The sequence below is a fragment of the Ornithodoros turicata genome, chromosome 1, assembly GCF_037126465.1.
Source record: "Ornithodoros turicata isolate Travis chromosome 1, ASM3712646v1, whole genome shotgun sequence".
NCBI lineage: Eukaryota > Metazoa > Arthropoda > Arachnida > Ixodida > Argasidae > Ornithodoros > Ornithodoros turicata.
This window is the reverse complement of record NC_088201.1, coordinates 158,122,657-158,137,614: the sequence shown is the minus strand read 5'-3', so window position 1 is coordinate 158,137,614 and position 14,958 is coordinate 158,122,657.

Here is a 14,958-nt window from a genome sequence, read left to right as displayed (position 1 = left end):
ATTACTTTTCTTCTTTATTATTGTTTTACACAGGCGCCTCCGATTCACTGCGTATTGTTTCTTCACAAGCTGGATTTATGGGTACCTTGGCATAAGAAACCGAAGGCGGATACCAGGATGTCATGTGCGCAGGATCAGGACGCTGTACCCATCAACTTCATATAGTGGATCATACGAGCAACATAAGTGTCAAGTGGGCCACTGTATGCAGACCAGGCATATCCATTGTAGGACTTCAAGTACAGTGGAATGTGTAAATAATTTTCATTGCAAGTCATTCTGGAGTACAAACCAAGGTTATCACACAACGAGGACAAGCAGTGGTACTTGTGTAATGCATATTTTGAATACCACCTTTCAGCTTCACCATGGAGAGGTTTCTTTTGTACTACGTTTTGCACCTATGTTGGGAAAAAAAAAGAAACTGGTGCGTTTTGCCCTGAGCATGGATTTATGCTTCATTTCTAAATGGAGGATAGAGGTTAGTGCCAATGTGTGTATTACCACAGTTTTATCTCCTCCTGTGTACATGGAAGCTTTGTGAGCATGATACAAATATTAAATGTGTCAAACAAAAGCTGATAACATTATGTCAATAGATTTTATTTCCCTGCTCCGTGCTATCTTTTCAGTTGCTGTGCGGAGAGCTGGCATTTAGGTTCATGTTGACAGGGTGGCAACAGGGTCTTTCCTTCTATACAATATACGAGCAGTGCAGATGTGAAGCTTGATGTGCTGAAACAGGAAAAAACTTACTATCATGCACATATCAAAGCCCAATACCACCATATTCTTGAACCCTTGGAGTGTCCTCTGTGCACTGTAACTGGAATTGTACTAAAAGTCACAGGTGTGCATATATAGTTCATTAGACGCCGTTCATAGCCAGTTACTAAAATTGCATTTTAAAAAAGTTCATTAGAATCACAAACACAATTCAGAAAAGCGTTTGCAGCTGGACCAAAAACAATAATGTGCATATTGGAGGGTTCATAACGCAGTGTTTGTCTCTGCATAAAACATGTGGTGGCCCTGGAAAGGGTCTTTTTTCTACTTTAGTTTCTCTGGCTCATTCAGTGTGTGACGCAGGGGGAAGCCTCACTACTAGAACCTAAAAATAAAAATTCGCTATATAACAACATCAAGCCTTCACAGTATGTGAGCAATATATATCGCTCGTAGAGGCTGATACTCCGCATGAGCTGCCGGTTTCACAACATGAACGTTCACTCTGACTCAGAATTCAATTCATTCACTGTACAACACAGATATTAAACTTTCCTAATGAATAGAAGCTTGTGATACTCACCACCTGGAGCAGATTGCTGCTACCATTACCATCAAGCTGCTTCTCTCCACCTGAGATAGAAATTGAGCACTTGATGTTGGACAATATGATGCATAAAAGTATAATGCCGAATGGGGCTATTCTGTTGGAAAGCTGCCTCATTGGCTCTCTCTTGCTCACAAAAATGATGGTGAGTGCATGCTGGGTTATATGAGCAAAGAAAGATGGGATAAACTTTTTCTTAAACTTTAGTATCTTTAATTGATAAATAGATAATTTGATAATCTTTTGAATATTGCAACCGGAAAAGTTAGAGGGATGCCGTCAAAAAATTACGTGAGGTGCTAGTGGGGCCTAAGGGGGTCTGGTACATCATTGCCGGCCTCGGTTTATACATATTCCGATGTACATTCGGAAACAACATCTGGAAACAAATGCTTACCTGCTCATCCGGTACGTCGGTGGTGTCCATTTGCTCATGGAACAACGTGGGCACAGCGTAGGGCTTTAGCCTCTTGCATTTCGCTGACACTCCCATACGGGATTGCAATAGGTCCGCCTCCATGTACGCTTCGTCGCCAAACTGCGAGGAACAAACGTGCCGAACGTGCAATTCTTCTCCCACAACAAGAAGCCTGCCGGCGATTGCTGCTTCCAACTTTCGTTTGGCGTCTCTGTCCTTGGGTTCGTGAAACGTCATTTCTGGGTTCGCCCCAGACGATTTTTTGCCGTCAGGAACACCACGACGCGTTCCCGAACTCAACGACATGTTGCAATTTCACCACTGAGCGACATTCACAGCACTTTCGAAGAAATAGGTTGTTTCATACACGTAGCCATGCACGACGCCATCTCCAAAGCAGACGATGTCTCCGAGAGAAAATGGGGGAACGGCGCCGGCGGCGCGCCGGCCTCGCATTGGTCCTGTTGGCTTCTACGTCACAATGATGTCATCGGAGGTTTCGCTGATAGAAAACGCTCGTTTATTTAAAACACAAACATTTCTGAGCAGTGAAAATCGGTGACATCGATTGTCGAATGATGCCAAGCATTCTCGTAACCATTTCCTACCCATGTCTCCGGATGCGATAGTCCCTTTAAGGAACGTGAATAGAACAGAATAATCGTATGAGTTGTCCGAATATTTTAAAAACGCCCTTTGAGCTGCAGCAATGCTATCTTCGTGGGGAATGTTGGTATAGAGGGAAGAAACGTCTACCGTGACCGGCAAACTTACTCTATCCTCTCGTTATTGAAGGAGGAGGATGGTACTGACCTACTATTTACAGGAAGTGATTTGTATCTTTAATGTAGGTGGAAGTTTTTGGGGTAATATCTTTGAGAAGATAATCTACAAAACTGGATATATTTTCGGTAGCTGTACCGTTACACGAAATTATCGGGCGCCCTGGGTTCCCATGTTTATGGATCTTGAGAAGCATGTAAAATCTGCGTGGCACCGAATATCTGGCGAGCAAGTAATCGTGCAGAGTCTAACTTTTTGCTGGTTTTCAGATGTTTCAGGCTACGGATAACATTCGCAGTGGTCTGTTCCGTAGGGTCAGCTTCGAGGACTTTGTAAAATGGTGTGCAAGATAACTGCCAAGAAGTACCTTTGTTAATATAACCCGTTTTGTTCGTTATCACAATTGCACCTTTATCTGAGATCATAACTTGTTTGAAGGTCGGAAAGGCTACGTTGTTGAGTTGGCGATAACTTAGATTTCGATTTTCGATTGGACGAATGGCTGTACACGTTAATAGTATCCGTTTGGACTGGGCGTATATGCTGTATCGCGGTTACCGTCTGGTGTAAAACCGGACGGCTGTTTGAAAGGGTTGGGGTCTGACTTGGATTTGTCATGTGTTTACTTATCGGGTGACCATGCTGAAATGTTGCTTTAAGCCCAGTTGGGGCAACCTGGCTAGCTCACGAAGAGGGGTTTTACGGCGAATAATGTTATCTTCCTGGAAAATTTGTTGATAGCGTCATCGCAATCCGATAATAACACAGCGATTAACGCAGTGGAGGTGTTGTGGAGAATCTCGTTCCGCTTGTCTTGGCGTTCATTTTTGAGGGGGAACGTGGTTTTAAGGTATGGGGGGGGGGATAGAAAGTCCATTGGAAATTTTGTTGTGTTGCTTGTAGAGTTGTAGACATTCACGATGACAGTTGTACCGTAGCTCTCATCGTGAACCTCTACAGGGAGCTTAAAAGCGCTAAAACCCCCAGTGCCGGGGAGCTAAAAAGACAGACACAAACACATGCACTGTGCTTGGACTTTGCGTACCTCCTCTACAGGGAGCTTTTACACGTGTCTACAGTAACGTCAGAATCAGGAGGGCCCACCACCTGGCGGCTGTCAGTAGGTCAAGTCCAGGAATGCTGTGTCAAGTCTTGGAGTGGGGGAGGGGGGCGTTGTCAGGACCCCAGCTGAAACAAAAAAAAAATGAAGCAACAACAACTTTATTTTCAGAAGTAGAGTGGCGAGGTTCATCGCCAGAGGCGATACTCTACCCCATTGCTGTTGGGGATGTGGGGAATAAATTAATGAGCCCCTCCACAATAACGATCGGAGTCCGATGGTGTTGAGAAATGTTAAAAGGGCTTTGAGCGGTGATCGTTGCTGGGCGGGATTGGGCCAGGGACCAAGCAATTTCGAGAGGGAGAAGGGGCGAGAGTCCAGCTGACTAAGAGACTCGAGAGCACCACAGTGGCAGCAGGTGGGAGAGTCAACTTGTCTCAAGCGGTAACGCCACTGAGCCGTAAAGGCCACATCGAGTCGCATTCGGTGGATTAATGGAGTGTCTTGACGAGAGGGTGTTTCGTGGCATGCAGAAAGCGAGCGATGGATCAACTCTGCTCAACATGGATGGGGGAGAATGTCGGTTGTCCATTGGCAGGAAGCCAGGGGTGTCACGAGGCGTCGCAGAATGGAACGACAGTCTCGATACGAGAGTGCTGCTTCTGCGCCGCTGTCGGCCTGCTCATTTCCCACGACACCACAATGGGCTGGAACCCACTGGAGAACTAGCCTGTGGCCTGCTGCGTAGAAAGTGTGGTAAGCCGTTAACACATCTGGGACCAGGGGTGCGGATGGGCCTCGTATGTCGGGATTTTCAATAGCTTGGAGCGCAGATATGAACTCTGTGAAGACTGCATTCCCGCGGGGTAAAATCAGCGATGTGTTGTAGAAAGAAAATGATAGCATAGACTTCCGCAGCTGATGAGGAGGTCTGATGGGAAAGGCGTCGCCCTTGCACTACGCCTTCGCATGGTATGACGAATGCTGAGGCGGACTTGTTGTTTCGGGATGCAGATCATGAAAATGGGCTCGAAGGACCTGAGGCCTGATCTCTTCTTTCCAGAATGTTCGGAAGGCTTACGAAAGTCGGCGATACCGGCGGTATAATGTCCTTAGATATGAAGCCAGTGAGAGTCTCGAATGTCCTCTCCGCTACTCGATAGAAGTCACTTTCAGGGCGGTATCGAATTTTCCTGAGGAGCGGGTGACGGGGAACGTGAGCTCACAAACGTAGGAAGTGCCGAGCCGTTTCATGTTCACGTAGAACCTCAACCGGTAGTTCACCGCTTCAGCCAGGACTTGCCGTGTTTCAGCCATTCTTAGAACTCCGAGGCAGCGACGAAGGCTTCGAGCAAACAGGGACCGAAGGTTATTTAAATTTTTAAACTTCTTCCCCGTTGAAACTTCTTATTGTTGACGGTACACCAGGGTTTCTGTTTATGCTTACTGGAATTTGTAGGTAAGGTATGATTGCCGTTGTTCTCGGCATCGATCGGTACTGAAGTTTGAGTGAAGAATAAAAACTGAAACATCTTCAATTGAATGGCCCCACTTGCTGAAATGGCGCGAAACTGGAAGATTAGGTTTTTTCGTCACATCCGATCGGCGGTTATTGAACCTAGTCCTAAAAGACGTTTTAGCCCGAACCACTGTGCTTGGCACGTGTGAGATTCGATTACATATAATACGTTAGAGGAGTTGCAGTCTAGATGAGTCGAGATGTCTTGATTTTGACGTAAAAATTTGATTTTGCGCTCTAGACTGATTGGGTCATTCGCATTAATTTACAAATGTGGCATCTACGACCGTTCTATTGGAGGCAGCCCATTGGTGAATTTTCTGGTTCGGTTACTTTAGAACGAACTAGGCTGTCTTGTAAGGTGCGTGCACGCCTGTAAGTGAGACGAGGCGGTTCAGGCGTGTCACCTACAGGCGTTCACGCAACGCACTAATGCGCTTAGTTTATTCACTATGCTGGGATACGTGATCAGTCGTTACAAATGTGATTAAAAAGGGCAATGCTATGAAGGTATAAAATAAATATTATTATTAATGGATGAATTCATGAGATAAATACCACATCAGACAGGCCTTCCCCTACATGCGAACGGAATAATAGAATGTAAAAAAAATGCAGGCCGAACAAATTGGGTGTGCAGTGTGTTGACAAAAGACGACAAGACTTTTTCCATTCGTGACAGAGGCTGACAAGATGTTGAAGGTAAGTGTAGAACCCACGCTAATATTTCCTGCATAAATCTTCAGTTGAGTGGCTCGTGGAAAATCAATATTGTTCTCCACCATTGACCAGGTAGAGTTGTAACAGCGTTGATCCAGCGCTATCTATCTACATACAACATTGTTCAACATTAGTCAACATTAGACGAAGTAGCTTCTACGTTACACCAAGGGTCGGTGTTGACTCGCAACATATTCTGTGAGAGCTTTTTTATTTCTTCTGTTGAACATGATGGAATTTTGAACTTATTTATTTAAAGATAGTTTGTAACATTTTGGTGCAAAAAATGGAGCTGTCACGCATTGTGAGACTGCCGGAAATGGCTGCTATTGCCACAAGAAATCTGTATTTTAACGTAAATAAATGTCATTGCTGTGATACTCGTAGCACATCCACAGAATATTAACTGGGGGATATTTGTGACGTCTCATGGCGGATATACAGCGGACGCTGTGAGCATGCACATCACATCTGTGACGTGTCCGATCAATGTGGGAGATCTGTGGGATATTGATGGTTTTGCTGGAAATCAATATGGCCGAGACTGAGGCACGTCATCACAAAGTTTGGAAGTGCTTTTGCGGAGATAGTCAAGGTGCACCGGAAATAAGAACCTAGGTGTGCTCTTTTTCGTTGTTCATCGTTCGATCATTACCAGTTTTGTGCGCCCATGAGTTCAACACTCAGGTGTGTTGATGATAAATGAATATGCTTTGAAAGGTATGTACTCGTGAGTGGTGAATAAAGTGATTTCTTGCTGCTGTCAACTGCTTTGTGTGGGTTCTTGCGGGTACTCATCAACCGTAGACATGAGCGGTTTTCTTTGCAGAACATTTTAGAAAACAAAAAGACTGCAGCATTTTCAAGATTGCCATAACCAGCATCAATGCAGCTCTCATATCATCATCAGCATCAAGACAGCTCTTATGTTAGCATCAGCCAGGGCAGGTGTGACGTTAGTATGACGTTAGTCAGAACATGATCCCCCTGTATTGGTATCCTGTCAGCATTGCTGACACTTCATCGGAAATCAAGAGCTGCAACTACGATTCCGGCTACCATCGGTGTCTAGTTGCTGTTCCTTCTCTTGTCTGGCTTTTCTGGCTGTATTTCGACATCTATAGGCACCCTGATGCTTGAGTTAAGTTTCAACATCTGTGGGTCCAGAGTCATAGTCAATACTTTCCATCACGGTGTGAATGTTTGCATTGCAATGTGACCGGAATTAGTTACATTCAATTCAAAGTGAATTAGTTACATATCAGTTAAATGGTTCCGCAAAGAATGACTATTAACTACAAGGGAAGGTCATGTAGTTCAGTCACAATGATCACGTCTTTGTCCGGCACATCGTCCAGAGAAAGCGCTCTCATTGCTTGTGAAGACCCGTCATGTCGCGAATCGTACATGTCACGGCTTCATTGCATTCGGCTACTTTGCGGGAAATTGGCCACTTACGGACTTCCATGACGCCGGAATTTGGGCGTTCACGACTTGGCTATTTTCTCTCTCGCTGCATTGAGGGTACTTCTTGGCGTTACTTTGGAGAACTCAGCATACCTTAAACAGAGTGAAAGTACAAGATAACAGGGGCTGCATAATGAAACTCACCCAGGTTGACTAAAGCGTTAACAGTAGCTACTCTGCGTTGCAAAATTTTCTTGGAATGCGCTCCAGACTACCCCTGCATTCTCTTTCAAAGCATTCCAGAATACCCTTAAGTTCTGTTTGAATGCGGTCCAGAATACAGCCTGGTCGGCTGGTTATCGAAACTACCCATTCTCGAAAATCCCGCCTCAGCACGCTCTCCTTGAAACACCCGTGCTCAAAACGGCTTTCTTTTTCCGACCCTCATCAAAAGACCCTTACTCAGAACAACCTCCTTCTTTCGACCCGTGGCAAAAGACCCTTACTCAGAGCAACCTTCTTCTTTCAACCCGTATCACAATACCCTTTCTTTTTTCAACCTACATCAAGAGGCCCTTCTTCAAAGCGGGTTGTCCTAGGAGCTCTGCACAGAACTCCGTATCTGGGTCATGTCGAAACATGTGCATGTAGGTTCAAAGTTGAAACACTCATTGCTGCTGTAGACGTGTCGACTGGAGGACCATGGCGGACTTTGTGATTCTAAAGACCCAGAAGGAGAACCCGTGCTTACATTTGAAAGGCTATAGGTATCATAAGAAACGGACGAACCAAAACGGAAGCACAGCGTGGCGGTGCGCATCGTACCTGACTGGTAATTGCAAAGCTAGCGTCATCACCGAAGGCGAGCAAGTGCGACGACGTCTCCGTAAGTACCAGTCCATTGTAATGAACTGCAAATAATGTGCAGATACGGCTTCTTAATTTCTAGAGCATGGCTTCCCAGCCGGTATAAATTGTTGTAGTATTTGTTATATTTAAATTTTATGCGTGGGTGTGCACGCATTGCAGACGAGCACAACCATCCCGCGGACAGTGCGGCAGCGCTTAAAGATGAGTTCCGAGGAGTACTGAAGGACAAAGCAAGGCAAAGCCCCCATGTTGCAGCCCCAGAACTGTACAATGCCGAGCTTCTCAGGATATCGCAAACTGTGAGCATTTTATTCATCACGTGCTCATTCATTCATTATTTTGTCACGTGCCGAAAGCCGCGTAAGTGCGCGCAACTCTGTGCCCTTATTGGAGTGCTTGTTTCGTTCATTTCCAGGCAGACCGCGTCGCATTAGGGGAGCTTCCTACGTTTAATAGCCTGAAAGACACTATATACCGAGAAAAGAACAAGCTTCAACCACCACTGCCGAGTTCGGCTGCTGACGTTGACCTGCCTGACCACTACAGAGTAACGGAGGACGGCCAGCCCTTTCTTGTGATAGATCAGTCGGTCGACCAACGGATTCTGGGGTTTGCATCCCCCACGGGCCTGAAGCTAATTGATCAGGCGCATGAGATTTTTTTAGACGGAACATTCTTCGTTGTTCCCCGAGTGTTCGACCAACTTCTGACTGTCCAGCTGTCCGTTGGCGGCAGGTTTCTTCCCTGTGCCTATATCCTTTTGCCCGGGAGGTCGACGGCGATCTACTCGTGCGCACTTTCTCTTCTGAAAGACGCTTGCATATCAGCAGGATACGCTAGTCCTACTCCAACGCTATTCTTCACCGACTTTGAACAGGGACTTATCCAAGCATTGAGAACAGTGTTCCCAAGCGCCGTGCATCGTGGATGTCACTTCCACTTTTCCCAAAGAGTGTGGGCCCCAGTGCAGCGACTTTCGTTGCAAACCACGTAACACGAGGTGCCCGCAGTCAAGTCGCTGGTCCTGAAAATGGTGTCCCTCGCTTTCCTCCCACCCCCTATGGTGCCGCGTGCGTGGGCAGTGCTTCGGCAAGATGGACAGGAAGCAGGAGAGCCCAACGTCGATCGACTAATCGACTACTTCGAAAGCACGTGGATGGAAGGAAACTTCGAAGTTCATCAGTGGAATCACAACGGCAACCGTGGTCCGAGGAGAAACAACCACCTTGAAGCGTGGCATCGAAAAATTAATGCACGGGTCAACAAAGCGCACCCAAATATATATTCGTTCGTCGATCTTATCAAGAAGGACGAAGCGCTGAACAGCATCCACCTGCTGCAACTATCTCACGGAGGCAGCCTTCGTGCCCGGGATCGAAAATGGGTGCATAAAGACAGAAAGCTGGAGCAACTCGAATCGGACCTCAACAACGAGAGGCTGACGATGCTCCAGTTTTTAAACGAAGCGAAGCAATTCTGTGGTCTGTAGCCCTTCTCAGAAAATTTTGTATGCGTCGTACAGCGGTTACAATAAAAACAAAATGAGCAGAAAAATAAATAAATAACAAAAGCTATGTTCCATTGCCTATTTAAAAACCCGCACGCAGAAAGCGCAAACTACCACCGTTGGGTTGAAATAAGCAGGGTAGTTATACGAAAGGGTTATTTTGAGAAAAACCGGTATGGTTAGTTTTGAGAAGAGCGTGCCGCGAAGGGAGTTTTGAGAACGGGTAGGGACGCGGAGGGTACAAACGAGAATGGGTTGTTTCAATATACAGCCCTTTGGTCGCCTACCAGAAGGTAGCGTCTCCGCATCAGCTCGCTGTGTAAAGGGGCCCCCCAAATCCACCATTAAGAATAAACGTTTAATAATAAAACAATCAAGAATAATCCGCTTAAAAAATACACGGTTAAAAATATATCTCCTAAAATAAACCGCTTACTATCCCCGCTTAGAGATCACCGTTTAATAATCCACCATTAAAAATAAACTTTCAAAATCCCCTCACCATCTAGCACGGAGGCGGACTGATTGCAATTTACGCCGAGTTATATCATGTTATGTTAGGTTAGTTTAGTTTGGTTTAAGTTAGTTTGGGATAGTTTAGGCTAGTTTGGCCCTGTGAGGTTAGGTTAAGCCCCTTGCTTGCAGTTCACCCTGATTTGGGCCATACCACATGACTCTAGCAACTGTAGGGTGGATTTAGGGGGATTCTGAAATGATTTATTTTTAATGATATATTCTTAACCGTGGATTTCTTAGCGTTTATATTTAAACGGGGATATTTCGGCGATTATTTTTGTGTTTATTTTTAAGCGTATATTCTGGGAGATATATTTTTAACAGTGGGTACTTACGCGTTTATTTTTGAAAGGTTATTTTTAATGGTTTCAAATGGGATACACCACTGTAAAGTCGCCCACGATCAGGTTGGCTCGTGACTTCAACAAGCAGCTTATCATTGTACGAATCATCATCAAGTTTCACTTGGGTTGGCTGTGACCGCTATGCTCGTTATGGTTCATTCGGTGGGCACGTTGAACGTGGAACTGAAACCACGTCGACACGACCCCGTTTCTTTTTCCTGATATATGGTATACCTAAAAAAATCAGCCCGAAGATTTTAATAATTGTTCAGTGTGCGATGCATGTGTTCTAGGACAACCTGAAGTTCCGTATTCATGGTTTCACTCATAGTAGAAGAGCTCATCTTATTCCATGTGGTGTTGTGATCTCAGAAGCCCTTCGTGTTGTGTTTTCTCTGTCCTCTGAGCGTTGCTCAGTGACCTTCAATATGCACACTGTGTTATGATCCTACTGGAGTAACCCAGAAGACCAAGTAGGGCGAACGGGCAGCTTTCGTGAAGCCGCAGCATGTAGACGCCCAGCGATGGTGCTGCCATTGCATTCCCCTGAAGGTTTTGTGTTGTCGTCTGCTGCGCGGTCGCTCTGTTCCTGCGATAATTCGCGTTGTTGTGCTGTTGAGACTGTTGTATTGGCATCTTTTTTTTTTGCTTTCACTTCACTTCTCCACACCAATCAGTGAATACTGCGTTGGATGGCATAGACAGTCGACAAGGTATTTCTAAACAGGTAGCGTAACCCCCATTGGCCCCTGCGCCATCAGAGTGACACCATGATAGGACCGTTAGAGTCATCCATCCGTTGCGCGAACTACTACGTTTATAAATAAATGACGTCAAAGGTTACGTGAATAATAAGCAGTGCATATTTATTCATAGTACGTTTACATTCGTGCGCTTTGATTGCGTTGTATTCCCGTTCCTTTTTGTGACCGAACCATACAACTCACCAACGACAACAACACCAGACGAGAACAAAAAAAAAAATATAAATGATATCAGGTTTAACGGGGCTTTCGCATCCGGAACTGTGGTTACGAATCCAATACCAATTTGTTCGGTACAGTACCACCGAGCTATTTGCCAAATTTTCTCCTTCCAAAACTGCCCGGATGATGAGAAATCGAATTTAAAAGATCGGGTTTCGTTTTGATCCTCGAAAGCGCCAGCGCCAACAACATCGTGTGACGCAAGGTGGAATCTGGCTAATCCGCTGTGAAGAACGCTGTCGTCTGCCCCCAAGTGTCGGGCTGCTTTGTTCTTACCTGCACTAGACCAGCACGTCGCCCGCGTTCACATGTGTGAGGTTCACTTTGTGACGCTGGGTCACTGGGTGACGCGGAAACTCTTTGTGAATCGGGATAATCTCTACGCTTGCCTCGTTCGCGTGAGCTGGCGTTCGGAAACCGCAGCGTTCTCGGCTGCAGGAACACTTCCTTCGAAAACCTTGACGTTGATTTCGCACGCCTAAGAACAGCCAAACGAAGCGAAAGTTGGAAGCAGCTATATAAATAGCGGGTATCCAGATATCCAGATGAAGCAAGCAGTATTCGTGCTGTCCGCGTAGGCTCCTCGCATTTCGCCGATGATGCGTGGCTGGATGAGAACATCATGCAAGTACAACTTGGATTGACACAAAAAAGGAAATAACTAAAAATTGACGCCGTTCCGACATTGTTCCACGAACAAAGAGAGCCAGCAACTTCGACAGTAAGTCACAATGTTTACGCAGTTTCCTAATCGGATCTGTCACTCTTGCGCATGAGTAACTTAGGAGCAAACGACGAAATCGGTACAACATCGTATCCCCTGACCTACGATTAATAAATATATAAATAAAATAGAATAAACAAGTAAAAGAACGTGATGTCATTCATTGTCATTCACATGATGATACCATTCAGGGGCCACGGCACGGCTAACGGAACATTGCACTCATCGTTTCTTTCAATTCAGGTTCTGCTTCTCGCCTCTACCTTGTCGCAATCAACATGCCATTCCTCGGTGTTGTACCCACCGTTTGAAGCCGTCCTAACTACGGAGTGGATCGAGGAAACGTCTGTGCTGCGAGCTTCTACAACTACACCTATCGTCTGTCAACATTGGTCACAGTCTGGAACTTGTTTTCTACAAAAGGCGCACTGTATCTGGTTCCACTCGGGGCACGACATGGCTAACGGAACGTTGCACTTGCCGTTTCTTGCAATTCAGGTTAGTTACCTCCGGGGTGCTTACTCAGTCCGTACTAGTGACATTTTCCTGTTTGCTGTGCCGTGCACAGAGTACTACTCGCGACATGGTTGTCTGAAATCTCCAGCTCGTGGCCGACCGATCCCCTACCGACAGTGTTGCACGCGATGGACCTACACGACTCCCTTGTGTGAGGGAAGGCCGTGCGCTACCGTACGGAGCGCTTCGCCACCTATCGGGAGAGATGACCGTCCGATACGTCGGCCGTCCCGGCGTCGTCTGCTAGCTATGTGTGCGGGAAAGAGATACAGGACTGAGAATAACAGAAGCTGCTGTAGGCTTTTTATTTTTATTTTTTTTCGAATGGAACCCTTGTGTTTGGACGGGACCACTGAGGTCATGCTTGTTTCGTGTTTCAAGAAATAATAAATGAGAAATACGAATGAATACTATCGAACTGATCAGAGGGCACTGATTATAAGCGACTGTGAAACCAGAGGTTGTTGGTGTTCAATGCGCACATTAAACATCAGAAAGCATGACATGCGTGATCTGATGTGTAATAATAATTCGAGACTTTACATTGGGAGACAACTGCGATCATAAACGAGGTCACAGTAGTTCACGCTATGAATTAATGTTGCTCACCTGAGGATTATGTGAGCTCAAAACCCTTCGGTTCCTATTTTAATTATATTTCTTCACGGTTTAGATTTGCACTGTCGTTGTCCTTAAGAAGTGAATAGAAAAAAGTGTCTTTCTTATTATGCCAGCCGCAAGGGACTGTCGAGGAAACAGACCAGGATAACCGGATTTCAAACACGGAACGATTGGTGTGGTCCCCCGAATCTCGGATCTCTTTGAATGCAGTCAGAGCCACCATTTAATAAAAACTGTGAAGGAGCGCTGAAACAACTCTGCTCCATATTCTCTGCCATATCTTCAGTTGCCCCTGATGCCTGAGTTGCCTGTCTTTAATTCCTTTAAATACAGGTTCGTCTCTCTGCAGATGACCTGTTCGAAAGTGTTGCATGTCAGGAGCATGTTCCTGGTCTCTTCCCTGGGGTAGCCCTTTTTTATATGTATCATATCTCATTGAGCGATCATCTTTCGCCTTATCATGTGCTCTTGCTTGCAGTCAGCCCAGAGCACTTGGATTAGCCACCCAAAATTTCGGCTAACACAAAACCTGGATGTTAACTTGTGTAACGATACGGTTTTAAGATGGTTCGAAGAATCCCAGAGACCCAACGATGGGAGATCATCGGAATGTGCCGAGCCGCAATTACTCAAAAGGAAATTTCAGAAGAAATCGGCTGCTCTGTAGCCACGGTGAACCGTATAATTAATGCGTACCGATATGAAGGGCGTATTAAGGATGCGCCTTGGAAGCATGCCCCGGAGTGACGTCGGCAGAAGAAGATGAACTTACTGCAGAAAAGTCAGGAAGACCCCTTTAACACCGCAGCGGCTATAAAAAGGGAAAGCCGGCTCGCAGCCTCGACGAGAACCACCCAATGGCGCTGAAGAGACAAAGGTCTGAAAAGTGGAGTGGCCGTACAGAAGCCATTATTTTCTGCCAGCCATTCTCAAGTACGGCTAGCGTATGCGAGAGAGAATTTACAATGGCGGGCAGAAGACTGGGCTGACATTGTCTTTTCGGATGAAGCAACGTTTTGCACAAGATGGAATCAGACACGTCGAGTTTGGCGTCCCCCACGGTCGAGGTAATGTAGTAAGTTCGTTCGTCCTGTTGCAGTTTGTTAAACATGAACGTGCAGCAGGCAAATAATGCATGCATAAGGCATGCTGCTCTTTGCTCATTCCTATGCTTTTTATTCGCCGAAAGAAAACAATAACGCTGAAAAACATGAAAGGTTCGCTAAATGGAAAATGGAGAGGACCTTCACTGCCTCTTTGCCTTTGTGTGTCGTTTTGACATGTTAGTGGTGCTACCTCAAACAAAGAGAAGAACAACCTGTCCAAAACAATATCCAGATTCATCCCTTGCTACGTATACCGTGTGCTGCAAAGTGGGCGCCAGTCTGTGTCTGTCTGGGGCTGCCTGTCGTCTCGAGGACTGGGGCCTCTGGTACGAATCGAAGGAAGGTTCTAGGCCCGTGCTTATGCTGACATCACTTAGGTGCCCATTAGATGAGCAAGAAAATTAGTGAACCCACCTCCCTTATCGTTTTAGCCTACCACTCCCTATTTTCTTAATTTACTGATTTGCTTTATTTTTCCCAACCAAATCAACACCGTGAATTCGCCAGTCCTGGCCAGCCTGGAGTCTG